Below are 27532 nucleotides of genomic sequence, written 5' to 3' on the forward strand. Positions count from 1 at the left end.
GCCGTGTTTTGGGTTCGACCGCGTTTTGGCAAAACCTCACCGAATTTTTTTTGTCGGATTCGGGTGTGTTTTGGATTCGGGTGTTTTTTTCAAAAAACACTAAAAAACAGCTTAAATCATAGAATTTGGGGGTCATTTTGATCCCAAAGTATTATTAACCTCAAAAACCATAATTTCCACTCATTTTCAGTCTATTCTGAATACCTCACACCTCACAATATTATTTTTAGTCCTAAAATTTGCACCGAGGTCGCTGGATGACTAAGCTAAGCGACCCTAGTGGCCGACACAAACACCTGGCCCATCTAGGAGTGGCACTGCAGTGTCACGCAGGATGGCCCTTCCAAAAAACACTCCCCAAACAGCACATGACGCAAAGAAAAAAAGAGGCGCAATGAGGTAGCTGTGTGAGTAAGCTAAGCGACCCTAGTGGCCGACACAAACACCTGGCCCATCTAGGAGTGGCACTGCAGTGTCACGCAGGATGGCCCTTCCAAAAAACACTCCCCAAACAGCACATGACGCAAAGAAGAAAAAAAGAGGCGCAATGAGGTAGCTGTGTGAGTAAGATAAGCGACCCTAGTGGCCGACACAAACACCTGGCCCATCTAGGAGTGGCACTGCAGTGTCACGCAGGATGGCCCTTCCAAAAAACACTCCCCAAACAGCACATGACGCAAAGAAAAAAAGAGGCGCAATGAGGTAGCTGTGTGAGTAAGCTAAGCGACCCTAGTGGCCGACACAAACACCTGGCCCATCTAGGAGTGGCACTGCAGTGTCACGCAGGATGGCCCTTCCAAAAAACACTCCCCAAACAGCACATGACGCAAAGAAAAATGAAAGAAAAAAGAGGTGCAAGATGGAATTGTCCTTGGGCCCTCCCACCCACCCTTATGTTGTATAAACAGGACATGCACACTTTAACCAACCCATCATTTCAGTGACAGGGTCTGCCACACGACTGTGACTGAAATGACGGGTTGGTTTGGACCCCCTCCAAAAAAGAAGCAATTAATCTCTCCTTGCACAAACTGGCTCTACAGAGGCAAGATGTCCACCTCATCATCATCCTCCGATATATCACCGTGTACATCCCCCTCCTCACAGATTATCAATTCGTCCCCACTGCAATCCACCATCTCAGCTCCCTGTGTACTTTGTGGAGGCAATTGCTGCTGGTCAATGTCTCCACGGAGGAATTGATTATAATTCATTTTAATGAACATCATCTTCTCCACATTTTCTGGAAGTAACCTCGTACACCGATTGCTGACAAGGTGAGCGGCGGCACTAAACACTCTTTCGGAGTACACACTTGTGGGAGGGCAACTTAGGTAGAATAAAGCCAGTTTGTGCAAGGGCCTCCAAATTGCCTCTTTTTCCTGCCAGTATAAGTACGGACTGTCTGACGTGCCTACTTGGATGCGGTCACTCATATAATCCTCCACCATTCTTTCAATGGTGAGAGAATCATATGCGGTGACAGTAGACGACATGTCCGTAATCGTTGTCAGGTCCTTCAGTCCGGACCAGATGTCAGCATCAGCAGTTGCTCCAGACTGCCCTGCATCACCGCCAGTGGGTGGGCTCGGAATTCTGAGCCTTTTCCTCGCACCCCCAGTTGCGGGAGAATGTGAACAAGGAGATGTTGACAGGTCGCGTTCCGCTTGAGTTGACAATTTTCTCACCAGCAGGTCTTTGAACCCCAGCAGACTTGTGTCTGCCGGAAAGAGAGATCCAAGGTAGGTTTTAAATCTAGGATCGAGCACGGTGGCCAAAATGTAGTGATCTGATTTCAACAGATTGACCACCCGTGAATCCTTGTTAAGCGAATTAAGGGCTCCATCCACAAGTCCCACATGCCTAGCGGAATCGCTCCGTGTTAGCTCCTCCTTCAATGTCTCCAGCTTCTTCTGCAAAAGCCTGATGAGGGGAATGACCTGACTCAGGCTGGCAGTGTCTGAACTGACTTCACGTGTGGCAAGTTCAAAGGGCAGCAGAACCTTGCACAACGTTGAAATCATTCTCCACTGCGCTTGAGACAGGTGCATTCCACCTCCTATATCGTGCTGAATTGTATAGGCTTGAATGGCCTTTTGCTGCTCCTCCAACCTCTGAAGCATATATAGGGTTGAATTCCACCTCGTTACCACTTCTTGCTTCAGATGATGGCAGGGCAGGTTCAGGCGTTTTTGGTGTTGCTCCAGTCTTCTGTACGTGGTGCCTGTACGCCGAAAGTGTCCCGCAATTCTTCTGGCCACCGACAGCATCTCTTGCACGCCCCTGTCGTTTTTTAAAAAATTCTGCACCACCAAATTCAAGGTATGTGCAAAACATGGGACGTGCTGGAATTTGCCCATATTTAATGCACACACAATATTGCTGGCGTTGTCCGATGCCACAAATCCACAGGAGAGTCCAATTGGGGTAAGCCATTCCGCGATGATCTTCCTCAGTTGCCGTAAGAGGTTTTCAGCTGTGTGCGTATTCTGGAAACCGGTGATACAAAGAGTAGCCTGCCTAGGAAAGAGTTGGCGTTTGCGAGATGCTGCTACTGGTGCCGCCGCTGCTGTTCTTGCGGCGGGAGTCCATACATCTACCCAGTGGGCTGTCACAGTCATATAGTCCTGACCCTGCCCTGCTCCACTTGTCCACATGTCCGTGGTTAAGTGGACATTGGGTACAACTGCATTTTTTAGGACACTGGTGAGTCTTTTTCTGACGTCCGTGTACATTCTCAGTATCGCCTGCCTAGAGAAGTGGAACCTAGATGGTATTTGGTAACGGGGGCACACTACCTCAAGAAATTGTCTAGTTCCCTGTGAACTAACGGCGGATACCGGACGCACGTCTAACACCAACATAGTTGTCAAGGCCTCAGTTATCCGCTTTGCAACAGGATGACTGCTGTGATATTTCATCTTCCTCGCAAAGGACTGTTGGACAGTCAATTGCTTGGTGGAAGTAGTAAAAGTGGGCTTACGACTTCCCCTCTGGGATGACCATCGACTCCCAGCAGCAACAACAGCAGCGCCAGCAGCAGTAGGCGTTACACGCAAGGATGCATCGGAGGAATCCCAGGCAGGAGAGGACTCGTCAGAATTGCCAGTGACATGGCCTGCAGGACTATTGGCATTCCTGGGGAAGGAGGAAATTGACACTGAGGGAGTTGGTGGGGGGGTTTGCGTGAGCTTGGTTACAAGAGGAAGGGATTTACTGGTCAGTGGACTGCTTCCGCTGTCGCCCAAAGTTTTTGAACTTGTCACTGACTTATTATGAATGCGCTGCAGGTGACGTATAAGGGAGGATGTTCCGAGGTGGTTAACGTCCTTACCCCTACTTATTACAGCTTGACAAAGGCAACACACGGCTTGACAAATGTTGTCCGCATTTCTGTTGAAATACTTCCACACCGAAGAGCTGATTTTTTTGGTATTTTCACCAGGCATGTCAACGGCCATATTTCTCCCACGGACAACAGGTGTCTCCCCGGGTGCCTGACTTAAACAAACCACCTCACCATCAGAATCCTCCTTGTCAATTTCCTCCCCAGCGCCAGCAACACCCATATCCTCCTCATCCTGGTGTACTTCAACACTGACATCTTCAATCTGACTATCAGGAACTGGACTGCGGGTGCTCCTTCCAGCACTTGCAGGGGGCGTGCAAATGGTGGAAGGCGCATGCTCTTTACGTCCAGTGTTGGGAAGGTCAGGCATCGCAACCGACACAATTGGACTCTCCTTGTGGATTTGTGATTTCGAAGAACGCACAGTTCTTTGCGGTGCTTTTGCCAGCTTGAGTCTTTTCATTTTTCTAGCGAGAGGCTGAGTGCTTCCATCCTCATGTGAAGCTGAATCACTAGCCATGAACACAGGCCAGGGCCTCAGCCGTTCCTTGCCACTCCGTGTGGTAAATGGCATATTGGCAAGTTTACGCTTCTCCTCCGACAATTTTATTTTAGATTTTTGAGTCCTTTTTTTACTGATATTTGGTGTTTTGGATTTTACATGCTCTCTACTATGACATTGGGCATCGGCCTTGGCAGACGACGTTGCTGGCATTTCATCGTCTCGGCCATGACTAGTGGCAGCAGCTTCAGCACGAGGTGGAAGTCGATCTTGATCTTTCCCTAATTTTGGAACCTCAACATTTTTGTTCTCCATATTTTAATAGGCACAACTAAAAGGCACCTCAGGTAAACAATGGAGATGGATGGATACTAGTATACTTATGGATGGACGAGCGACTGCCGACACAGAGGTAGCTACAGCCGTGGACTACCGTACTGTGTCTGCTGCTAATATAGACTGGATGATAATGAGATAAAATTAAAATATATATATATATATATATATCACACTAGTACTGCAGCCGGACAGGTATATATTATGTAATGACGGACCTGCTGGACACTGTCTGTCAGCACTGCAGACTCCTAAAGTAAGCTACTAGTATCAAGAAGATAGAAAAAAAAAATAAACCACGGGTAGGTGGTATACAATTATGGATGGACGAGCGACTGCCGACACAGAGGTAGCTACAGCCGTGGACTACCGTACTGTGTCTGCTGCTAATATAGACTGGATGATAATGAGATAAAATTAAAATATATATATATATATATATATCACACTAGTACTGCAGCCGGACAGGTATATATTATGTAATGACGGACCTGCTGGACACTGTCTGCAGAATGCGTTTATAAAAACACCACACGACGAGTGTTTAACTTTTTCAGGCAGACAATCACAATATACTGGTGGTCAGCAGACAATCACAATACTGGTGGTCAGTGGTCACTGGTCAGTCACACTGGCAGTGGCACTCGGGCAGCAAAAGTGTGCACTGTACTTAAAATATGTACTCCTGCTATAACTGCTCCCCAGTCTCCCCCACAATTAAGCTGTGTGAGCACTGCAGTGAGCACTCAGCAGTCAGATAATGATATACAGTATATGATGCAGCACACTGGGCTGAGCACAGATATGGTATGTGTGACTGTGTCACACTGTGTATCGTTTTTTTTCAGGCAGAGAACGGATTTATTAAACTGGTCACACTATCAGCAGCAAGTAGTACTCCTCCTATATTATGCTCCCCAAAATTTGTGTCTCTCTCTCTCTAGTACTATTAGTCACTCTAAACGGAGAGGACGCCAGCCACGTCCTCTCCCTATCAATCTCAATGCACGTGTGAAAAATGGCGGCGACGCGCGGCTCCTTATATAGAATCCGAGTCTCGCGATAGAATCCGAGCCTCGCGAGAATCCGACAGCGTCATGATGACGTTCGGGCGCGCTCGGGTTAACCGAGCAAGGCGGGAAGATCCGAGTCGCTCGGACCCGTGAAAAAAAACATGAAGTTCGGGCGGGTTCGGATTCCGAGGAACCGAACCCGCTCATCTCTAGAAGTAACTAGTTTTGGACTCACTATTGATGGCAATTCAAAGTATAAACTAGAGATGTGCACTTGAAATTTTTCGGGTTTTGTGTTTTGGTTTTGGGTTCGGTTCCGCGGCCGTGTTTTGGGTTCGACCACGTTTTGGCAAAACCTCACCGAATTTTTTTTGTCGGATTCGGGTGTGTTTTGGATTCGGGTGTTTTTTTCAAAAAACACTAAAAAACAGCTTAAATCATAGAATTTGGGGGTCATTTTGATCCCAAAGTATTATTAACCTCAAAAACCATAATTTCCACTCATTTTCAGTCTATTCTGAATACCTCACACCTCACAATATTATTTTTAGTCCTAAAATTTGCACCGAGGTCGCTGGATGACTAAGCTAAGCGACCCTAGTGGCCGACACAAACACCTGGCCCATCTAGGAGTGGCACTGCAGTGTCACGCAGGATGGCCCTTCCAAAAAACACTCCCCAAACAGCACATGACGCAAAGAAAAAAAGAGGCGCAATGAGGTAGCTGTGTGAGTAAGCTAAGCGACCCTAGTGGCCGACACAAACACCTGGCCCATCTAGGAGTGGCACTGCAGTGTCACGCAGGATGGCCCTTCCAAAAAACACTCCCCAAACAGCACATGACGCAAAGAAGAAAAAAAGAGGCGCAATGAGGTAGCTGTGTGAGTAAGATAAGCGACCCTAGTGGCCGACACAAACACCTGGCCCATCTAGGAGTGGCACTGCAGTGTCACGCAGGATGGCCCTTCCAAAAAACACTCCCCAAACAGCACATGACGCAAAGAAAAAAAGAGGCGCAATGAGGTAGCTGTGTGAGTAAGCTAAGCGACCCTAGTGGCCGACACAAACACCTGGCCCATCTAGGAGTGGCACTGCAGTGTCACGCAGGATGGCCCTTCCAAAAAACACTCCCCAAACAGCACATGACGCAAAGAAAAATGAAAGAAAAAAGAGGTGCAAGATGGAATTGTCCTTGGGCCCTCCCACCCACCCTTATGTTGTATAAACAGGACATGCACACTTTAACCAACCCATCATTTCAGTGACAGGGTCTGCCACACGACTGTGACTGAAATGACGGGTTGGTTTGGACCCCCTCCAAAAAAGAAGCAATTAATCTCTCCTTGCACAAACTGGCTCTACAGAGGCAAGATGTCCACCTCATCATCATCCTCCGATATATCACCGTGTACATCCCCCTCCTCACAGATTATCAATTCGTCCCCACTGCAATCCACCATCTCAGCTCCCTGTGTACTTTGTGGAGGCAATTGCTGCTGGTCAATGTCTCCACGGAGGAATTGATTATAATTCATTTTAATGAACATCATCTTCTCCACATTTTCTGGAAGTAACCTCGTACACCGATTGCTGACAAGGTGAGCGGCGGCACTAAACACTCTTTCGGAGTACACACTTGTGGGAGGGCAACTTAGGTAGAATAAAGCCAGTTTGTGCAAGGGCCTCCAAATTGCCTCTTTTTCCTGCCAGTATAAGTACGGACTGTCTGACGTGCCTACTTGGATGCGGTCACTCATATAATCCTCCACCATTCTTTCAATGGTGAGAGAATCATATGCGGTGACAGTAGACGACATGTCCGTAATCGTTGTCAGGTCCTTCAGTCCGGACCAGATGTCAGCATCAGCAGTTGCTCCAGACTGCCCTGCATCACCGCCAGTGGGTGGGCTCGGAATTCTGAGCCTTTTCCTCGCACCCCCAGTTGCGGGAGAATGTGAACAAGGAGATGTTGACAGGTCGCGTTCCGCTTGAGTTGACAATTTTCTCACCAGCAGGTCTTTGAACCCCAGCAGACTTGTGTCTGCCGGAAAGAGAGATCCAAGGTAGGTTTTAAATCTAGGATCGAGCACGGTGGCCAAAATGTAGTGATCTGATTTCAACAGATTGACCACCCGTGAATCCTTGTTAAGCGAATTAAGGGCTCCATCCACAAGTCCCACATGCCTAGCGGAATCGCTCCGTGTTAGCTCCTCCTTCAATGTCTCCAGCTTCTTCTGCAAAAGCCTGATGAGGGGAATGACCTGACTCAGGCTGGCAGTGTCTGAACTGACTTCACGTGTGGCAAGTTCAAAGGGCAGCAGAACCTTGCACAACGTTGAAATCATTCTCCACTGCGCTTGAGACAGGTGCATTCCACCTCCTATATCGTGCTGAATTGTATAGGCTTGAATGGCCTTTTGCTGCTCCTCCAACCTCTGAAGCATATATAGGGTTGAATTCCACCTCGTTACCACTTCTTGCTTCAGATGATGGCAGGGCAGGTTCAGGCGTTTTTGGTGTTGCTCCAGTCTTCTGTACGTGGTGCCTGTACACCGAAAGTGTCCCGCAATTCTTCTGGCCACCGACAGCATCTCTTGCACGCCCCTGTCGTTTTTTTAAAAATTCTGCACCACCAAATTCAAGGTATGTGCAAAACATGGGACGTGCTGGAATTTGCCCATATTTAATGCACACACAATATTGCTGGCGTTGTCCGATGCCACAAATCCACAGGAGAGTCCAATTGGGGTAAGCCATTCCGCGATGATCTTCCTCAGTTGCCGTAAGAGGTTTTCAGCTGTGTGCGTATTCTGGAAACCGGTGATACAAAGAGTAGCCTGCCTAGGAAAGAGTTGGCGTTTGCGAGATGCTGCTACTGGTGCCGCCGCTGCTGTTCTTGCGGCGGGAGTCCATACATCTACCCAGTGGGCTGTCACAGTCATATAGTCCTGACCCTGCCCTGCTCCACTTGTCCACATGTCCGTGGTTAAGTGGACATTGGGTACAACTGCATTTTTTAGGACACTGGTGAGTCTTTTTCTGACGTCCGTGTACATTCTCAGTATCGCCTGCCTAGAGAAGTGGAACCTAGATGGTATTTGGTAACGGGGGCACACTACCTCAAGAAATTGTCTAGTTCCCTGTGAACTAACGGCGGATACCGGACGCACGTCTAACACCAACATAGTTGTCAAGGCCTCAGTTATCCGCTTTGCAACAGGATGACTGCTGTGATATTTCATCTTCCTCGCAAAGGACTGTTGGACAGTCAATTGCTTGGTGGAAGTAGTAAAAGTGGGCTTACGACTTCCCCTCTGGGATGACCATCGACTCCCAGCAGCAACAACAGCAGCGCCAGCAGCAGTAGGCGTTACACGCAAGGATGCATCGGAGGAATCCCAGGCAGGAGAGGACTCGTCAGAATTGCCAGTGACATGGCCTGCAGGACTATTGGCATTCCTGGGGAAGGAGGAAATTGACACTGAGGGAGTTGGTGGGGGGGTTTGCGTGAGCTTGGTTACAAGAGGAAGGGATTTACTGGTCAGTGGACTGCTTCCGCTGTCGCCCAAAGTTTTTGAACTTGTCACTGACTTATTATGAATGCGCTGCAGGTGACGTATAAGGGAGGATGTTCCGAGGTGGTTAACGTCCTTACCCCTACTTATTACAGCTTGACAAAGGCAACACACGGCTTGACAAATGTTGTCCGCATTTCTGTTGAAATACTTCCACACCGAAGAGCTGATTTTTTTGGTATTTTCACCAGGCATGTCAACGGCCATATTTCTCCCACGGACAACAGGTGTCTCCCCGGGTGCCTGACTTAAACAAACCACCTCACCATCAGAATCCTCCTTGTCAATTTCCTCCCCAGCGCCAGCAACACCCATATCCTCCTCATCCTGGTGTACTTCAACACTGACATCTTCAATCTGACTATCAGGAACTGGACTGCGGGTGCTCCTTCCAGCACTTGCAGGGGGCGTGCAAATGGTGGAAGGCGCATGCTCTTTACGTCCAGTGTTGGGAAGGTCAGGCATCGCAACCGACACAATTGGACTCTCCTTGTGGATTTGTGATTTCGAAGAACGCACAGTTCTTTGCGGTGCTTTTGCCAGCTTGAGTCTTTTCATTTTTCTAGCGAGAGGCTGAGTGCTTCCATCCTCATGTGAAGCTGAATCACTAGCCATGAACATAGGCCAGGGCCTCAGCCGTTCCTTGCCACTCCGTGTGGTAAATGGCATATTGGCAAGTTTACGCTTCTCCTCCGACAATTTTATTTTAGATTTTTGAGTCCTTTTTTTACTGATATTTGGTGTTTTGGATTTTACATGCTCTCTACTATGACATTGGGCATCGGCCTTGGCAGACGACGTTGCTGGCATTTCATCGTCTCGGCCATGACTAGTGGCAGCAGCTTCAGCACGAGGTGGAAGTCGATCTTGATCTTTCCCTAATTTTGGAACCTCAACATTTTTGTTCTCCATATTTTAATAGGCACAACTAAAAGGCACCTCAGGTAAACAATGGAGATGGATGGATACTAGTATACTTATGGATGGACGAGCGACTGCCGACACAGAGGTAGCTACAGCCGTGGACTACCGTACTGTGTCTGCTGCTAATATAGACTGGATGATAATGAGATAAAATTAAAATATATATATATATATATATATCACACTAGTACTGCAGCCGGACAGGTATATATTATGTAATGACGGACCTGCTGGACACTGTCTGTCAGCACTGCAGACTCCTAAAGTAAGCTACTAGTATCAAGAAGATAGAAAAAAAAAATAAACCACGGGTAGGTGGTATACAATTATGGATGGACGAGCGACTGCCGACACAGAGGTAGCTACAGCCGTGGACTACCGTACTGTGTCTGCTGCTAATATAGACTGGATGATAATGAGATAAAATTAAAATATATATATATATATATCACACTAGTACTGCAGCCGGACAGGTATATATTATGTAATGACGGACCTGCTGGACACTGTCTGTCAGCACTGCAGACTCCTAAAGTAAGCTACTAGTACCAAGAAGATAGAAAAAATAAATAAACCACGGGTAGGTGGTATACAATTATGGATGGACGAGCGACTGCCGACACAGAGGTAGCTACAGCCGTGGACTACCGTACTGTGTCTGCTGCTAATATAGACTGGATGATAATGAGATAAAATTAAAATATATATATATATATATATCACACTAGTACTGCAGCCGGACAGGTATATATTATGTAATGACGGACCTGCTGGACACTGTCTGCAGAATGCGTTTATAAAAACACCACACGACGAGTGTTTAACTTTTTCAGGCAGACAATCACAATATACTGGTGGTCAGCAGACAATCACAATACTGGTGGTCAGTGGTCACTGGTCAGTCACACTGGCAGTGGCACTCGGGCAGCAAAAGTGTGCACTGTACTTAAAATATGTACTCCTGCTATAACTGCTCCCCAGTCTCCCCCACAATTAAGCTGTGTGAGCACTGCAGTGAGCACTCAGCAGTCAGATAATGATATACAGTATATGATGCAGCACACTGGGCTGAGCACAGATATGGTATGTGTGACTGTGTCACACTGTGTATCGTTTTTTTTCAGGCAGAGAACGGATTTATTAAACTGGTCACACTATCAGCAGCAAGTAGTACTCCTCCTATATTATGCTCCCCAAAATTTGTGTCTCTCTCTCTCTAGTACTATTAGTCACTCTAAACGGAGAGGACGCCAGCCACGTCCTCTCCCTATCAATCTCAATGCACGTGTGAAAAATGGCGGCGACGCGCGGCTCCTTATATAGAATCCGAGTCTCGCGATAGAATCCGAGCCTCGCGAGAATCCGACAGCGGGATGATGACGTTCGGGCGCGCTCGGGTTAACCGAGCAAGGCGGGAGGATCCGAGCCTGCTCGGCCCCGTGTAAAAAAAGCTGAAGTTCGGCGGGTTCGGATTCAGAGAAACCGAACCCGCTCATCTCTAGTATAAACATCCTACAACAGTGATTTCATTTTAATTGTGGATTTTGGTAGTACAGTATTTCAGTCTTTTTGCCTGTTTTCTACCCTAGTAGCAGTCTTGAAAAATGGAAAGTAGACAAAAACAGGAGATTAATGAAATAGGAAACAGGCAGGAGCTGATCGATTGAATGCAATTTGGCAAATATGGAGATGGTAAAGTTTACCAGCACTCCAAATTTATCATTAACTGCTACCAAGGTCTGGAATCTCTCATAAAGTGAACAGAGGGTTGCATCCACTAAGACATTAAAAAAGTGGTTTCCATTTTTCTCAGCACATCACCAATAGGCTCATCTGGAGCCTCATAACTAAAGTGCCTTTTAGTTGTTTTCAGCCTCTTTTGTTTAAGCACTGGCTCCACATTCATCTCCTCACACATCTCCTTTGCAGTTGTCTGAACATGAGAAAATCCTGTGTTTCTGTAGCAGGTGAGGGAATCTCTTGTCTTCTGCAGTAAGTTGACAGCCATATCTAGCTGCATCGAGGTTGACTGCATCAGTTTACTCACATGCTGTATGTTGTTAAGAATGTCATACCATATCACAGTGCAAATAGAAAACCGATATGATACCACCTCCTCAGCCAAAGACTGGGCTTCGACTTTCACGACAGGGTCTGTAGTAGTCTCCCTCACCTCCAGAAGAGCCTCTCTGACTTGCCCAGCCTGGTACCTTACTGCCTCAATGCTTTTGATCCTGCTCTCCCACCTGGTGTCGGACCATGATTTCAGGGTGGTGTTGACGTGTTTCAGGAGGATAGCCCATCTATGCGTAGATGCTGAGAAAAGGGTGAATATTTTCATTAAATATCCAAAGTAGCCAACTGCATCTGCTGAGGTCTTAGCAGCATCAGCTACCACCAGATTTAAAGTGTGGGCACCACATGGGACAAAAAAGGCTCTTGAGTTTTGCTGCAGCAGCCTAGCCTGAACACCTTTATTCTTTCCCTTCATGTTAGCACCATTGTCATAAGATTGGCCTCTGCAGTCCTGAAAGGGAATGTTAAGATCCTCCAGCTTTTCTAGGATTAGAAATGACAAACTTTCTCCTGTTGACGCCTCTGCCACAAGGAAGCTCATGAAATGTTCTTTAATTTGTGGTGGTTCATCCAGTGTCACAATTCTTATAATAACAGAGAGCTGTTCCTTGTGACTTAGGTCAGGGGTACAATCCAAAATGATGGAGTAATACTTTGATGTTTTGATCTCTTCAACCAATGTGTCAAGTATTTTGGCACTGATTGAGTCTATCAATTCATTTTGGATTCTCTTTCCCAAATAATGTATGTGACGGCCAGTATCACTTTGCACCCTTTCAACATGAAAATTCATTACTGGGTAAAATTTGGCCAAAAGCTCCACCTCTTTCAGGAAATTACCATTGTCTGGTTTGTTCAATGTGTCTGTAGACCCCCTTAAAGCCATGTTTCTTTCAGCTATTGACTGAATTATTGCTACTAATCTAGTAAGAACTTGACGCCACCTGTTTCTCTCGGCTTCAGCAAGTGCCATCTCTTGTTTATCGATGGTTTGCCCCTTGGCAAGGCGGACCTCCAATTCCTTCCATGTTTTCATGTTTGTAGTGTGCTCCTGGCTATCCTCATGGGTCTTGAGCAACTGGCCTGCATTTTTCCAGTCACTTAAACCTTCTTTAATCAGCTTAAAATCTTTCTGAGAAAACAGTTTGCAGCAGAAACAGTACAGACTATCATTCTTTTTTGAGTACATTAGCCAACTTCTTTTTATTTTTTCTCCATTGACCCAGACTCTGCTGAAATACTGATGCTGACATCTTCTTCCATCTTTTAGTTTTGTAAATGTAAAAGTTGTTTTGATCTTATACGGTCCTCTGATGACAAACTCTGTTCTTATGTTATCAGATAAGATAGACGGCCAATCAGCAGGGTCTATTGGAACAGCCTGTAGAGGTACAACAGAAGTGGAATGCCCAGCAGATGCAGTAGGTGTGCTTGATACAGTGCTTGGTAGTGCTGGGGAGGCGATAACAGGGGCACTTGATGTTGAAGTGCTGGGCAGTGCTGAGGATGCGATGACAAGGGCACTTGATGTTGTAGTGCTGGGCAGTGCTGTGGATGCAATGACAGGGGCACTTGATGTTGAAGTGCTGGGCTGTGCTGAAGAGGCTAAGGCAGGGTCACTTGATGTTGAAGTGCTGGGCTGTGCTGAGGAGGCTAAGGCAGAGTCACTTGATGTTGAAGTGCTGGACAGTGCTGAGGAGGCAATGACAGAGTCACTTGATGTTGAAGTGCTGGACAGTGCTGAGGAGGCGATGACAAGGGCACTTGATGTTGAAGTGCTGGGCTGTGCTGAGGAGGCGATGATAAGGGCACTTGATGTTGTAGTGCTGGGCAGTGCTGTGGATGTGATGACAAGGGCACTTGATGTTGTAGTGCTGGGCAGTGCTGAGGATGCGATGACAAGGGCACTTGATGTTGTAGTGCTGGGCAGTGCTGTGGATGCAATGACAGGGGCACTTGATGTTGAAGTGCTGTGCTGAAGAGGCTAAGGCAGGGTCACTTGATGTTGAAGTGCTGGGCTGTGCTGAGGAATCAATGACAGGGTCACTTGAGGTTGAAGTGCTGGGCTGTGCTGAGTAGGTAGGTAAAGGATGGCTTGATGCTGGACTGCTGGGCTGTGATAAGCAGGAGTTGTCTGCAGGTGGTCCATGATTTGTAGAAGTGGGGTTACTTAAATATTTAAGAAGTGCATCTGAAGAAAGAAGAGATGTATATATGAACAAAGTGCATTACATGCAATAGTATAGTTGCATAGCCTATAACATTTCATTACATTACCTTTGTCTTTTTTCCATTTTTCTTCCTCTTCTTTTCTTTTTTTTCTTCCTTGTGCACCAAAGGGCTTTGGGCGTTTTGACATAATGGTTCAAGTGTTTCAAAAAATTCTAGCATAAAATATAAGGTATTTACAGGAAGCTATTACTTCTGTTCTCCAGTATCAGGATGAGCAATATATGTTGTCCCCAGTTCACATGGTTATGACATACATTTCACAATATTACAGATGTACCCCTTCTATTTGCGGTACAGTGTGAACGCATGCTCCCGCAACCACCGCCGAGTACAAGTGCTTTTAACTACAGGTAGTGAGAGCATAGCTTCCCGCTACCCGTGCTCACTACCTCCTGCCGGCTCCCCCTTCCTTTAAAGGGCAGCGGCCCAGTTTACATAGCCATGCCACATATTACTGACCACAGTTCACATGATTATGCCACACATTATTGACCATTGTACACACGGTGCTGCCCCAAAGGGGCAGATTATTTAAACAAAAGTGCCTTGGCCACACAAGTTTCATATATACTGTATACTTAAAAACAATAATCTGAGTCACCCGCAATGCATTTATAAAGACATTAGAGGGTTATACAAAATTAATCATTCTTCTACTACAACTGAATGAGGAACATATAATATTTAGGACCAACTTATAAGATGGAGTAAAAAAAGAAAAAAATTTACAATAAAAATATTTTTTAAACATAATGCCCCATAACAGTGCCCTAGTTTATTTTATGAACCATTGTAGTGCCCTAGTTCACATTACATTATATTGGGGGTCATTCCGAGTTGTTCGCTCGCAAGCCGTTTTTAGCAGCTTTGCACACGCTAAGCCTACGCCTACTGGGAGTGAATCTTAGCATAGTAAAATTGCGAACGAAAGATTCGCAATATTGCGAAAAGACATCTCTGTGCAGTTTCTGAGTAGCTCCAGACTTACTCGGCATCTGCGATCAGTTCAGAGCTTGTCGTTCCTGGTTTGACGTCACAAACACACCCAGCGTTCGCCCAGACACTCCTCCGTTTCTCCAGCCACTCCCGCGTTTTTCCCAGAAACGGTAGCGTTTTTTCACACACTCCCATAAAACGGCCAGTTTCCACCCAGAAACACCCACTTCCTGTCAATCACATTACGATCGCCTGAACGAAGAAAAAGCCGTGAGTAAAATACCTAACTTCATAGCAAATTTACTTGGCGCAGTCGCAGTGCGAACATTGCGCATGCGCACTAAGCGGAAAATCGATGCGATGCGATGAAATTTACCGAGCGAACAACTCGGAATGACCCCCATTGTACGGTGGCCAATAAACATTATGCAACACAGTACCCCCAATTCACATTAAGACATGTTGGGGCAGATGTACTAAGCCTGGAGAAGTGATAAAGCAGTGATAAGTGGAAGGTGATAATGCACCAGCCAATCAGCTTCTAACTTTCATTTTTGAAATTGTAATGATTGGCTGGTGAGTTATCACCTTGCACTTATCACGGTTTTATCACTTTTCCAGGCTTAATACATCTGCCTCACAGTGTCTCCAGTTCAAATTATACCACACTATAGTGCCTCCACTTCATATTGTGCCACATTACAGTGCCCCAGCTCACATTATGTATTATAAACCCTTCAAGTTCATTTTAAACCACATTTCAAAGAGCAGGTCCAGAGGCATAACTAGAAATAATGTAGGCTCCAAGGCAAAAGTTTGTAAGGGCCCCTATGTATAACCTAATGGCAAAAAATTTATACAACACATGTAATTTTGACATAGCAGCTGCACTCCCTGCACCTATGGTAGCTACGCCCTGTATATAACCAGTGGCGTAAGTTTGACACTGTTGCCCAGAGGCAAAGAAAATATTGGTGCCTATATATATATATATATATATATATAAGAAATAGAAAGAAATTATTGCGCCACGTGTGTTCACCAACGTTTACTTATCCTGAATGTGAATTATACCAAACAAATGGATCTGACACTCCCTAAGAATTTAAAAGGGCGTCTGCTTACCCCCAAACAGGGATGGCGGTTCCCTGTATCGTAAATTTGGTACACAATTGGGGGGAGGGGGTTTAGCGACCAATGGTGTCTAAAAGAACTCACACTTTAGGTGAATAATTAAAAATATAAAATACAATTTATTCACGTATAAATTTAAAACAACAAATCTTTTTCTAAAAAATGGGATAAAAAGTATACACACATACAATATAATACCAGTTAAAATGAATAAATAATAAAAGATTCCTTAACTTGGTATGCAGTCACTGCCAGATAGCCCAACGCGTTTCGTCAATCAGACTTCATCAAGGGGTGTTAGCAGAGTGGGACCAGACTTCTATTTATACCAGTATTCATCTAATACTAATTATGACATCACTTCCTGTTGTTACTAGGGATGAGCGGGTTCGGTTCCTCGGAATCCGAACCCGCCCGAACTTCATGTTTTTTTACACGGGGCCGAGCGACTCGGATCTTCCCGCCTTGCTCGGTTAACCCGAGCGCGCCCGAACGTCATCATCCCGCTGTCGGATTCTCGCGAGGCTCGGATTCTATCGCGAGACTCGGATTCTATATAAGGAGCCGCGCGTCGCCGCCATTTTCACACGTGCATTGAGATTCATAGGGAGAGGACGTGGCTGGCGTCCTCTCCGTTTATAGAGAAGAGAGTGAGACAGTAGAGAGAGACACAGTAGTAATTTTGGGGAGCATTAGGAGGAGTACTAGTTACTTGCTGAAGTGATAGATAGTGTGACTGTATATTATCTGACTTGTGGGGGAGACACTGACAGTGGGGAGCAGTTAGAGTCTGAGAGCAGGACTCAGGAGTACATATAACGTACAGTGCACACTTTTGCTGCCAGAGTGCCACACTGCCATTGTGACCACACTGACCACCAGTATAATATATATTGTGATTGTCTGCTTAGGAGTACTACTTGCAAGTTGCTGATAGTGTGACCAGTGACCTGACCACCAGTCACCACCAATTTAATATATATATAATATATATAATTGTATATAATATATATATAATATTGTATACCACCTACCCGTGGTTTTTTTTTTTTCTTTCTTCTTTATACATACTACTATAGTAGCTTACTGTAGCAGTCTGCGGTGCTGCTGAGCTGACTGTGTCCAGCAGGTCCGTCATCAGTCATTACATAATAAATATATATACCTGTCCGGCTGCAGTACTAGTGATATTATATATATATATATTGATTTCATCTCATTATCATCCAGTCTATATTAGCAGCAGACACAGTACGGTAGTCCACGGCTGTAGCTACCTCTGTGTCGGCAGTCGCTCGTCCATCCATAATTGTATACCACCTACCCGTGGTTTTTTTTTTCTTTCTTCTTTATACATACTACTATAGTAGCTTACTGTAGCAGTCTGCGGTGCTGCTGAGCTGACAGTGTCCAGCAGGTCCATCATCAGTCATTACATAATAAATATATATACCTGTCCGGCTGCAGTACTAGTGATATTATATATATATATATATATATATATATATATATTAATTTCATCTCCTTATCAACCAGTCTATATTAGCAGCAGACACAGTACGGTAGTCCACGGCTGTAGCTACCTCTGTGTCGGCAGTCGCTCGTCCATCCATAATTGTATACCACCTACCCGTGTTTTTTTTTTTTCTTTCTTCTTTATAGATACTACTATAGTAGCTTACTGTAGCAGTCTGCGGTGCTGCTGAGCTGACAGTGTCCAGCAGGTCCATCATCAGTCATTACATAATAAATATATATACCTGTCCGGCTGCAGTACTAGTGATATTATATATATATATATTGATTTCATCTCATTATCATCCAGTCTATATTAGCAGCAGACACAGTACGGTAGTCCACGGCTGTAGCTACCTCTGTGTCGGCAGTCGCTCGTCCATCCATAATTGTATACCACCTACCCGTGGGTTTTTTTTTTTCTTTCTTCTTTATACATACTACTATAGTAGATTACTGTAGCAGTCTGCGGTGCTGCTGAGCTGACAGTGTCCAGCAGGTCCGTCATCAGTCATTACATAATAAATATATATACCTGTCCGGCTGCAGTACTAGTGATATTATATATATATATATATATATATATATATTAATTTCATCTCCTTATCATCCAGTCTATATTAGCAGCAGACACAGTACGGTAGTCCACGGCTGTAGCTACCTCTGTGTCGGCAGTCGCTCGTCCATCCATAAGTATACTAGTATCCATCCATCTCCATTGTTTACCTGAGGTGCCTTTTAGTTGTGCCTATTAAAATATGGAGAACAAAAATGTTGAGGTTCCAAAATTAGGGAAAGATCAAGATCCACTTCCACCTCGTGCTGAAGCTGCTGCCACTAGTCATGGCCGAGACGATGAAATGCCAGCAACGTCGTCTGCCAAGGCCGATGCCCAATGTCATAGTACAGAGCATGTAAAATCCAAAACACCAAATATCAGTAAAAAAAGGACTCCAAAATCTAAAATAAAATTGTCGGAGGAGAAGCGTAAACTTGCCAATATGCCATTTACCACACGGAGTGATAAGGAACGGCTGAGGCCCTGGCCTATGTTCATGGCTAGTGGTTCAGCTTCACATGAGGATGGAAGCACTCAGCCTCTCGCTAGAAAACTGAAAAGACTCAAGCTGGCAAAAGCACCGCAAAGAACTGTGCGTTCTTCGAAATCCCAAATCCACAAGGAGAGTCCAATTGTGTCGGTTGCGATGCCTGACCTTTCCAACACTGGACGTGAAGAGCATGCGCCTTCCACCATTTGCACGCCCCCTGCAAGTGCTGGAAGGAGCACCCGCAGTCCAGTTCCTGATAGTCAGATTGAAGATGTCAGTGTTGAAGTACACCAGGATGAGGAGGATATGGGTGTTGCTGGCGCTGGGGAGGAAATTGACAAGGAGGATTCTGATGGTGAGGTGGTTTGTTTAAGTCAGGCACCCGGGGAGACACCTGTTGTCCGTGGGAGGAATAGGGCCGTTGACATGCCTGGTGAAAATACCAAAAAAATCAGCTCTTCGGTGTGGAAGTATTTCACCAGAAATGCGGACAACATTTGTCAAGCCGTGTGTTGCCTTTGTCAAGCTGTAATAAGTAGGGGTAAGGACGTTAACCACCTCGGAACATCCTCCCTTATACGTCACCTGCAGTGCATTCATAATAAGTCAGTGACAAGTTCAAAAACTTTGGGCGACAGCGGAAGCAGTCCACTGACCAGTAAATCCCTTCCTCTTGTAACCAAGCTCACGCAAACCACCCCACCAACTCCCTCAGTGTCAATTTCCTCCTTCCCCAGGAATGCCAATAGTCCTGCATGCCATGTCACTGGCAATTCTGACGAGTCCTCTCCTGCCTGGGATTCCTCCGATGCATCCTTGCGTGTAACGCCTACTGCTGCTGGCGCTGCTGTTGTTGCTGCTGGGAGTCGATGGTCATCCCAGAGGGGAAGTCGTAAGCCCACTTTTACTACTTCCACCAAGCAATTGACTGTCCAACAGTCCTTTGCGAGGAAGATGAAATATCACAGCAGTCATCCTGTTGCAAAGCGGATAACTGAGGCCTTGACAACTATGTTGGTGTTAGACGTGCGTCCGGTATCCGCCGTTAGTTCACAGGGAACTAGACAATTTCTTGAGGCAGTGTGCCCCCGTTACCAAATACCATCTAGGTTCCACTTCTCTAGGCAGGCGATACCGAGAATGTACACGGACGTCAGAAAAAGACTCACCAGTGTCCTAAAAAATGCAGTTGTACCCAATGTCCACTTAACCACGGACATGTGGACAAGTGGAGCAGGGCAGGGTCAGGACTATATGACTGTGACAGCCCACTGGGTAGATGTATGGACTCCCGCCGCAAGAACAGCAGCGGCGGCACCAGTAGCAGCATCTCGCAAACGCCAACTCTTTCCTAGGCAGGCTACGCTTTGTATCACCGGTTTCCAGAATACGCACACAGCTGAAAACCTCTTACGGCAACTGAGGAAGATCATCGCGGAATGGCTTACCCCAATTGGACTCTCCTGTGGATTTGTGGCATCGGACAACGCCAGCAATATTGTGTGTGCATTAAATATGGGCAAATTCCAGCACGTCCCATGTTTTGCACATACCTTGAATTTGGTGGTGCAGACTTTTTTAAAAAACGACAGGGGCGTGCAAGAGATGCTGTCGGTGGCCAGAAGAATTGCGGGACACTTTCGGCGTACAGGCACCACGTACAGAAGACTGGAGCACCACCAAAAACGCCTGAACCTGCCATCATCTGAAGCAAGAAGTGGTAACGAGGTGGAATTCAACCCTCTATATGCTTCAGAGGTTGGAGGAGCAGCAAAAGGCCATTCAAGCCTATACAATTGAGCACGATATAGGAGGTGGAATGTACCTGTCTCAAGCGCAGTGGAGAATGATTTGAACGTTGTGCAAGGTTCTGCAACCTTTTGAACTTGCCACACGTGAAGTCAGTTCAGACACTGCCAGCCTGAGTCAGGTCATTCCCCTCATCAGGCTTTTGCAGAAGAAGCTGGAGGCATTGAAGGAGGAGCTAAAAGGGAGCGATTCCGCTAGGCATGTGGGACTTGTGGATGGAGCCCTTAATTCGCTTAACAAGGATTCACGGGTGGTCAATCTGTTGAAATCAGAGCACTACATTTTGGCCACCGTGCTCGATCCTAGATTTAAAACCTACCTTGGATCTCTCTTTCCGGCAGACACAAGTCTGCTGGGGTTCAAAGACCTGCTGGTGAGAAAATTGTCAAGTCAAGCGGAACGCGACCTGTCAACATCTCCTCCTTCACATTCTCCCGCAACTGGGGGTGCGAGGAAAAGGCTCAGAATTCCGAGCCCACCCGCTGGCGGTGATGCAGGGCAGTCTGGAGCGACTGCTGATGCTGACATCTGGTCCGGACTGAAGGACCTGACAACGATTACGGACATGTCGTCTACTGTCACTGCATATGATTCTCTCACCATTGAAAGAATGGTGGAGGATTATATGAGTGACCGCATCCAAGTAGGCACGTCAGACAGTCCGTACTTATACTGGCAGGAAAAAGAGGCAATTTGGAGGCCCTTGCACAAACTGGCTTTATTCTACCTAAGTTGCCCTCCCACAAGTGTGTACTCCGAAAGAGTGTTTAGTGCCGCCGCTCACCTTGTCAGCAATCTGCGTACGAGGTTACTTCCAGAAAATGTGGAGAAGATGATGTTCATTAAAATGAATTATAATCAATTCCTCCGTGGAGACATTGACCAGCAGCAATTGCCTCCACAAAGTACACAGGGAGCTGAGATGGTGGATTCCAGTGGGGACGAATTGATAATCTGTGAGGAGCGGGATGTACACGGTGATATATCGGAGGATGATGATGAGGTGGACATCTTGCCTCTGTAGAGCCAGTTTGTGCAAGGAGAGATTAATTGCTTCTTTTTCGGTGGGGGTCCAAACCAACCCGTCATTTCAGTCACAGTCGTGTGGCAGACCCTGTCACTGAAATGATGGGTTGGTTAAAGTGTGCATGTCCTGTTTATACAACATAAGGGTGGGTGGGAGGGCCCAAGGACAATTCCATCTTGCACCTCTTTTTTCTTTCATTTTTATTTGCGTCATGTGCTGTTTGGGGAGTGTTTTTTGGAAGGGCCATCCTGCGTGACACTGCAGTGCCACTCCTAGATGGGCCAGGTGTTTGTGTCGGCCACTAGGGTTGCTTATCTTACTCACACAGCTACCTCATTGCGCCTCTTTTTTTCTTCTTTGCGTCATGTGCTGTTTGGGGAGTGTTTTTTGGAAGGGCCATCCTGCGTGACACTGCAGTGCCACTCCTAGATGGGCCAGGTGTTTGTGTCGGCCACTAGGGTCGCTTATCTTACTCACACAGCTACCTCATTGCGCCTCTTTTTTTCTTCTTTGCGTCATGTGCTGTTTGGGGAGTGTTTTTTGGAAGGGCCATCCTGCGTGACACTGCAGTGCCACTCCTAGATGGGCCAGGTGTTTGTGTCGGCCACTAGGGTCGCTTAGCTTACTCACACAGCTACCTCATTGCGCCTCTTTTTTTCTTCTTTGCGTCATGTGCTGTTTGGGGAGTGTTTTTTGGAAGGGCCATCCTGCGTGACACTGCAGTGCCACTCCTAGATGGGCCAGGTGTTTGTGTCGGCCACTAGGGTCGCTTAGCTTACTCACACAGCTACCTCATTGCGCCTCTTTTTTTCTTCTTTGCGTCATGTGCTGTTTGGGGAGTGTTTTTTGGAAGGGCCATCCTGCGTGACACTGCAGTGCCACTCCTAGATGGGCCAGGTGTTTGTGTCGGCCACTAGGGTCGCTTATCTTACTCACACAGCTACCTCATTGCGCCTCTTTTTTTCTTCTTTGCGTCATGTGCTGTTTGGGGAGTGTTTTTTGGAAGGGCCATCCTGCGTGACACTGCAGTGCCACTCCTAGATGGGCCAGGTGTTTGTGTCGGCCACTAGGGTCGCTTATCTTACTCACACAGCTACCTCATTGCGCCTCTTTTTTTCTTCTTTGCGTCATGTGCTGTTTGGGGAGTGTTTTTTGGAAGGGCCATCCTGCGTGACACTGCAGTGCCACTCCTAGATGGGCCAGGTGTTTGTGTCGGCCACTAGGGTCGCTTAGCTTAGTCATCCAGCGACCTCGGTGCAAATTTTAGGACTAAAAATAATATTGTGAGGTGTGAGGTATTCAGAATAGACTGAAAATGAGTGGAAATTATGGTTTTTGAGGTTAATAATACTTTGGGATCAAAATGACCCCCAAATTCTATGATTTAAGCTGTTTTTTAGGGTTTTTTGAAAAAAACACACGAATCCAAAACACACCCGAATCCGACAAAAAAAATTCGGTGAGGTTTTGCCAAAACGCGGTCGAACCCAAAACACGGCCGCGGAACCGAACCCAAAACCAAAACACAAAACCCGAAAAATTTCAAGTGCACATCACTAGTTGTTACCACATGGTGTTGTATGATAAGCTAGAACCTATTTGTTTATATAAATGAGTAACATGATTGGGTAGTATAAAACTGTAATAAGTTCACTGTAAGTATAAAAAACGGGTTTGGAGCATGAAAAGCTGTTAAATTATCTTGAGAAGATGCGCCGATACGACTTCCGCCCCACTTCCGGTTTAACGGTGTCGCGTCACTTCCGCCCCACTTCCGGAAACGGGACCGCGCATGCGCCCGCGGTTTCCACTGGTTCAGGTGTTCCTAGAGGACTTGGTAGTTGGTTTCAGTTTGCTCTAGCGGCGGCCATCTTTGTAGGGTTTTTCCTTTAGTTTCTTTATGTGGCGGCCATATTGTTGGAGATCAATATTGTGGACATTTAAATCCGTCCTCCATGATGCTCAGCATAAAAAATAAATAAAGAAAAAAGGATCAATACATGATAAAACGATCTAATAGCAGTTATTAGTAGTGCAGTGGTCTATATAGAAATGATTAGGTTATCAATAACATAGGGAAATACATTTTGCATAATACTTGGGATATTTGTTTTTAGAGAATGTAATTGCTCAGTGCAAAATTTATACGTACATATTTTATGCTGAAAAGGTGCATTTTTAAGGTGCATATTAGTATATTAAAGTGCATACTGGAATATTAAAGTGCATATATGTGTGATAAGGTGCATGTATGGATATACTAATTAAAGTGCAATAAAGTGCATAATGGGATTTATTAATTTAATACTGACATGCTCATGTAGGCTTTTTTGAAAACTAGTTTAGTTACAGTACCTGATCTTCCCAGGTGGTCTCCCTGTTCTGGTACTGATCAGGCCCGACACTGCTTCGCTTCCAAGATCGGGCGAGATTGGGCATGTCCAGTGTGGTTTGACTGTAAAAATCACTTACCATACATGTGTCAATATTAGTTCAAAATGTGACCGACCTAAGGCTAATAGTAATTTAAAATAAACAGTGGTATGGGAGAGATGATGGTTGGGGGGGGTTGGGGTGAGGGGGGGGGGGGGGGTGTAAGCCAGTGCTCGGGGTAGGGGAAGGATAATGCAGTTGATTGATTGAGGATCCGACCGTGTGATCCTGATGCCAGGAACGAATTTACAGGAACGGAGCAATTTCATAGTAATCGTTGAATCCCTTTGGGTGAAGTGTCTGCAGTTGGAATATCCAGTACATTTCTCTGCGTGAAAGTCTGTTGGCCAGGTCGCCACCTCTCTCTCCCAGTTTCACAAGTTCGATTGCTTTAAAAGTCAATGCTTCTGGGTTGGAGTCATGTGCTGTGTTGAAATGTCTGGATACCGCGTGAGTTTCTATTTTGTTTCGTCCGCCATATATAGAACAAAATAGAAACTCACGCGGTATCCAGACATTTCAACACAGCACATGACTCCAACCCAGAAGCATTGACTTTTAAAGCAATCGAACTTGTGAAACTGGGAGAGAGAGGTGGCGACCTGGCCAACAGACTTTCACGCAGAGAAATGTACTGGATATTCCAACTGCAGACACTTCACCCAAAGGGATTCAACGATTACTATGAAATTGCTCCGTTCCTGTAAATTCGTTCCTGGCATCAGGATCACACGGTCGGATCCTCAATCAATCAACTGCATTATCCTTCCCCTACCCTGAGCACTGGCTTACACCCCCCCCCCCCCATCCCCCACCCCCCAACCATCATCTCTCCCATACCACTGTTTATTTTAAATTACTATTAGCCTTAGGTCGGTCACATTTTGAACTAATATTGACACATGTATGGTAAGTGATTTTTACAGTCAAACCACACTGGACATGCCCAATCTCGCCCGATCTTGGAAGCGAAGCAGTGTCGGGCCTGATCAGTACCAGAACAGGGAGACCACCTGGGAAGATCAGGTACTGTAACTAAACTAGTTTTCAAAAAAGCCTACATGAGCATGTCAGTATTAAATTAATAAATCCCATTATGCACTTTATTGCACTTTAATTAGTATATCCATACATGCACCTTATCACACATATATGCACTTTAATATTCCAGTATGCACTTTAATATACTAATATGCACCTTAAAAATGCACCTTTTCAGCATAAAATATGTACGTATAAATTTTGCACTGAGCAATTACATTCTCTAAAAACAAATATCCCAAGTATTATGCAAAATGTATTTCCCTATGTTATTGATAACCTAATCATTTCTATATAGACCACTGCACTACTAATAACTGCTATTAGATCGTTTTATCATGTATTGATCCTTTTTTCTTTATTTATTTTTTATGCTGAGCATCATGGAGGACGGATTTAAATGTCCACAATATTGATCTCCAACAATATGGCCGCCACATAAAGAAACTAAAGGAAAAACCCTACAAAGATGGCCGCCGCTAGAGCAAACTGAAACCAACTACCAAGTCCTCTAGGAACACCTGAACCAGTGGAAACCGCGGGCGCATGCGCGGTCCCGTTTCCGGAAGTGGGGCGGAAGTGACGCGACGCCGTTAAACCGGAAGTGGGGCGGAAGTCGTATCGGCGCATCTTCTCAAGATAATTTAACAGCTTTTCATGCTCCAAACCCGTTTTTTATACTTACAGTGAACTTATTACAGTTTTATACTACCCAATCATGTTACTCATTTATATAAACAAATAGGTTCTAGCTTATCATACAACACCATGTGGTAACAACAGGAAGTGATGTCATAATTAGTATTAGATGAATACTGGTATAAATAGAAGTCTGGTCCCACTCTGCTAACACCCCTTGATGAAGTCTGATTGACGAAACGCGTTGGGCTATCTGGCAGTGACTGCATACCAAGTTAAGGAATCTTTTATTATTTATTCATTTTAACTGGTATTATATTGTATGTGTGTATACTTTTTATCCCATTTTTTAGAAAAAGATTTGTTGTTTTAAATTTATACGTGAATAAATTGTATTTTATATTTTTAATTATTCACCTAAAGTGTGAGTTCTTTTAGACACCATTGGTCGCTAAACCCCCTCCCCCCAATTGTGTACCATATATATATATATACACACACACACACACACACACACACACACACACACACACACACACACACACACATATTTGCTCCTGCATAGCAAGCCTGCTGATTCTAACTATATGAGGCTACTACAAAACCGTTGCAACTAGGCAGATCTATGTAGGGGTCCAGCCACACACTACATAGATCTGCTCAGTCACTCCCAATGCTGATTTATTTCTCTGACAATTAATTTGCAAGTGTCATATCCAGGATTAGAACCCACAACCTTTTACACTGGAAGCATGCACCTTACTGATGGAGAAGTGTGAGAATTCTAACTACCGTATTTTTCGGACCATAAGACGCACTTTTTCTCCCCAAAAATGTGGGGGGAAAAGTATGTGCGTCTTATGGAGCGAATAAGATGTTTGCGGGTAGCGGGTAGTGGCGGCGGCCGGCGGGTAGCGGAGGCTGGCGGGTAGCGGCGGGTCCTGGATGCTACTGCTGCGCCGTCATCAGCAGAGCGGCCACAACTCAGCAGCAGAGCCGGCGTCCTGTAACTCCCCCGCTCCCCCATACCTCCTCCCTCCTCAGGAGAGCAGGGAACCACTGGTACTGTCGGGTAGCGGCGGCCGGCGGGTAGCGGCGGGTCCTGGATGCTGCTGCTGCTGCTGTGCCGTCATCATCAGAGCGCAGAGCGGCCACATCTCAGCAGCAGAGCCGGCGTCATGTGACTCCCCCGCTCCCCCCCACCTCCTCCCTTCTCAGGAGACGCAGGGAACCACTGGTACTGTCAGTGTGTGTGTGTGTGTGTGTGTGTGTGTATGCTCGCTCTGATGTGTGTGTGTGTCTGTGTATGCTGGCTCTGACAGAAGGCTGCACTGTATTCTTGAGTCTGAGAAATCACAGAAATATCTCTTAGAGGTCAGAATATTTTTTTCCCAGTTTTCCTACTCTAAAAACTAGGTGCGTCTTATGGTCAGGTGCGTCTTATGGTCCGAAAAATACGGTATATGAAGTTACTTGTAATTGTCAGAGAAATAACTTCATATAGTTAGAATTCTCATGCTTCCTTTATAGGGGCAAATAGCTTCATCAGTAAGGTGTCTGCTTCCAGTATATCTATAATAAAGAGGGTGTGATTTGTAAGGTGCAGTGACTAGTGGGGAAGTCAGCTACGGAAGAGATACCGGCTGCTGTCAATTAACTTAATTGATTAATGTCGCTGAACACACGGAACAGGAGGAGAGGTGCCCCCCTTCAAAGCAGGAGCCCGGCGGCAGCTGACTCCGTTGCCTCCCAGAGTTCTGCCTCTGTATACAACACATGTAACTGTGACAGGGAAGGTGGCCCCTCTCAGCTCTGGCCCCATAGCAGCTGCACTCCCTGCACCTATGGTAGCTACGCCCTGTATATAACACATGTAACTGTGACAGGGAAGGTGGCCACTCTCAGCTCTGGCCGCATAGCAGCTGCACTCCCTGCACCTCTG

At 45.9% G+C, this 27532-nt stretch overlaps 2 pseudogenes; one reads left to right on the plus strand and one right to left on the minus strand.

The window, feature by feature from the left end:
- Positions 1–23820: 23820 nt before the first annotated feature.
- On the minus strand, positions 23821–23940 carry LOC135051570 (5S ribosomal RNA; annotated as a pseudogene).
- An 888-nt stretch (positions 23941–24828) lies between these two features.
- LOC135051571 (5S ribosomal RNA) lies at positions 24829–24948 on the plus strand (annotated as a pseudogene).
- The last annotated feature ends 2584 nt before the right edge of the window (positions 24949–27532 follow it).

Source organism: Pseudophryne corroboree, chromosome 2 (genome assembly GCF_028390025.1).
Source record: "Pseudophryne corroboree isolate aPseCor3 chromosome 2, aPseCor3.hap2, whole genome shotgun sequence".
NCBI lineage: Eukaryota > Metazoa > Chordata > Amphibia > Anura > Myobatrachidae > Pseudophryne > Pseudophryne corroboree.